Source organism: Mus caroli, unplaced genomic scaffold (genome assembly GCF_978045245.1).
Source record: "Mus caroli unplaced genomic scaffold, Mus_caroli_1 scaffold_5, whole genome shotgun sequence".
NCBI lineage: Eukaryota > Metazoa > Chordata > Mammalia > Rodentia > Muridae > Mus > Mus caroli.
The window spans coordinates 38,361,090-38,364,669 of NW_028227260.1; the positions used below are offsets into that span (position 1 = coordinate 38,361,090).

At 39.2% G+C, this 3,580-nt stretch overlaps 1 pseudogene; it reads left to right on the forward strand.

The window, feature by feature from the left end:
* Positions 1-950: 950 nt before the first annotated feature.
* LOC110286378 (large ribosomal subunit protein uL10 pseudogene) lies at positions 951-1,712 on the forward strand (annotated as a pseudogene).
* The last annotated feature ends 1,868 nt before the right edge of the window (positions 1,713-3,580 follow it).

Below are 3,580 nucleotides of genomic sequence, written 5' to 3' on the forward strand. Positions count from 1 at the left end.
ATATATAATAATGGTAACATTTGTATACAAATACATTCCAATTCAAAAACTGAGAAAATGAAATAAGGTTTCCTAGTTCAAAAAAGTCCAAAAATATGGATGGGCTACTTTACAACACTTTAAGTCTCTAATTATCTTCTTGCACTCCTTTGTCTGAGCATAACTTGGTGGCAGCCTTAGTAACACTGTGGACTAGATCTCTCTTACGGATTCTTTATCTATTAGATAAAATAATTTAAAATGGGACGTGTGGGAATCTAAAATAGAATGATTGGAGTTCCAGGGAGAAAAAAAACAAAAAACAAAAACTAAAACATGACAGGGTAGCTGAAGTTCTTGTAAGCTACCATGAGGAGGGGGATGGGAAAGGAAGAGAGAAAGCCACATTTTGTATGTTAGAAATTATGAAATCAGGCAGATTCAACAACAGAAAGTTGCAAGCATCCAAAAAGAACAATAGTTTCTTCAGATAGAGAGAAAACTATGCTTGGAGCAATGTGGAGATTTTTGGTTACTTTGGAGACTCGGTTAAGTTATAATGATGTTTTTGTCAGGTCAGACAGGTGAAAGAATATTTTGGTGAAGCAGACACAAGTGAAAGAAGGTTTTACTGAAACCAACGTAGATGAAAGGACGTTTTGCTATAGCAAAAATGTAAAAGAGCACCATGATGTTTATTCCAACTGGTAAGAAGGACACATGCTCCACTATGTTCATAGCAGCCTTATTTATAATAGCCAGAAGCTGGAAAGAGCCCAGATGTCCCTCAACAGAGGAATGGATACAGAAAATGTGGTACATTTACACAATCAAGTACTACTCAGCTATTAAAAACAATGAATTTATGAAATTCCTAGGCAAATAGATGGATCTGGAGGATTCTTCATTGTGGGAACAGATAATGTAAACTTCAAGCAGATTGAGTAGAATTGCATGCCCCTTGGAAAACTATGGTGATAATGCTTATGAACATTGTGATATGCCAGGCCATTTAAGGGCATCTTGAAAACAACCTAGCACTTGAGAAAGTGTTGCCTCACATCTAGGGTAATGTGGGTTTTGCCTTCACAAAGGAGGACTTCACAGAGATTAGTGACATACTGATGACCAGTAAGGTGCTGGCTACCACCTGTGCTGGTGCCATTGTCCCATATGAGATCACTGTGCCAGTCCAGGGCATTGGTCTGGGGCCTGAGAACCTCTTTTGTCTTGGTTTTAGACATCACCACTAATATCTCCAGGGGTTCCATTGAAATTCTGAGTAATGTTCAGCAGATAAAAACTGAAGACAAAGCAGGAGCTGCAGTGCTAAACTGACAAATATGGTGAATGTCTCCTCTTTCTCCTTTGGACTGATCATCTAGCAGGTGTTTAATAATGGCAGCATTTATAGCCTGGAAGTACTTGGCATCAAAAAGCTAACTCTACACTCCTTTCTAGAGGGTGTCTGAAATATTGCCAGTGTTTATCTTCAGATGATTTACCTGACTCTTGCCTCAGTATCATACTCTATCATCAACGGATATAAGTGAGTCTGGGCTTTGTCTTTGGAGACTGAGTACACCTTCCCACATGCTGAAAAGATCAAGGACTTCTTGGCTGATCTAGCTGTGCTAGTGCTTGCTGTTCCTGCTGCTACTGCAGCTTCAGACAAGGCTGAAGCAAAGGAAGAATCAGCGAAGTCAGTTGATAATATGGATTTTGATCTCTGACTAATACCATCAAAGCATCCATTTGTGCCAGATTAATTTGAGAAACATGGAAATACAGTTTTCTTTTTTTTTTAAGACGTTATTGTCAAAAATTCACATTAAAAGTAATTTATAGCCACATTCATTTATATTTACACAAAACAAAACAAGAAACATAAAATTTCAACAACATAGTCAAACCACATTAGGTGAATTTTTTTTTAATATTTTTTTATTACGTATTTTCCTCAATTACATTTCCAATGCTATCCCAAAAGTCCCCCATACACCCCCCCCACTTCCCTACCCACCCATTCCCATTCTTTTGGCCCTGGCATTCCCCTGTATTGGGGCATATAAAGTTTGCAAGTCCAATGGGCCTCTCTTTCCAGTGATGGCCGACTAGGCCATCTTTCGATACATAATCAGCTAGAGACAAGAGCTGCGGGGTACTGGTTAGTTCATCATGTTGTTCCCCCTATAGGGTTGAGACCCCTTTAACTGCTTGGGTACTTTCTCTAGCTTCTCCATTGGGAGCCCTGTGATACATCCAATAGCTGACTGTGAGCATCCACTTCTGTGTTTGCTAGGCCCCGGCATAGTCTCACAAGAGACAGCTATATCTGGGTCCTTTCAGCAAAATCTTGCTAGTGTATGCAATGGTGTCAGCGTTTGGAAGCTGATTATGGGATGGATCCCTGGATATGGCAATCTCTAGATGGTCCATCCTTTCATCACAGCTCCAAACTTTGTCTCTGTAACTCCTTCCATGGGTGTTTTGTTCCCAATTCTAAGAAGGGGCATAGTGTCCACACTTTGGTCTTCATTCTTCTTGAGTTTCATGCGTTTAGCAAATTGTAACTTATATCTTGGGTTTCCTAAGTTTTGGGCTAATATCCACTTATCAGTGAGTACATATTGTGTGAGTTCCTTTGTGATTGTGTTACCTCACTCAAGATGATGCCCTCCACGTCCATCCATTTGGCTAGGAATTTCATAAATTCATTCTTTTTAATAGCTGAGTAGTACTCCATTGTGGAATTGCTTCCAGCTTCTCACCATTTACTTTGAAGTTGGTTACTGGTTTGCTCTAGATTGCTTTTATCATGTTTAGGTCTGGGCCTTGTGTTCCTGATCTTTCCAAGACTTTTATCATGAATGGGTGTTGGATCTTGTCAAATGCTTTTTCCGCATCTAACGAGATGATCATGTGTTTTTTATCTTTGAGTTTGTTTATATACTGGATTACTTTGATAGATTTCTGTATATTGAGCCATCCCTGCATCCCTGGGATGAAACCTACTTGGTCAGGATGGATGATTGTTTTGATGTGTTCTTGGATTCGGTTAGCAAGAACTTTATTGAGGATTTTTGCATCAATATTCATAAGGGATATTGGTCTGAAGTTTTCTATCTTTGTTGGGTCTTTTTGTGTTTTAGGTATCAGAGTAATTGTGGCTTCATAGAATGAGTTGGGTAGAGTACCTTCTGTTTCCATTTTGAGGAATAGTTTGTGAAGAACTGGGATTAGATCTTCTTTGAAGGTCTGATAGAACTCTGCACTAAACCCATCTGGTCCTGGGTTTTTTTGGTTGGGAAACTATTAATGACTGCTTCTATTTCTTTGGGGGATATAGGGCTGTTTAGATCATTAACCTGATCTTGATTCAACTTTGGTACCTGGTATCTGTCTAGGAACTTCTCCATTTCATCCAGGTTCTCCAGTTTTGTTGAGTATAGCCTTTGGTAGAAGGATCTGATGGTGTTTTGGATGTCTTCAGGATCTGTTGTTATGTCTCCTTTTTCATTTCTGATTTTGTTAATTAGGATGCTTTCCCTGTGCCCTCTAGTGAGTCTGGCTAAGGGTTTATCTATCTTGTTGATTTTCT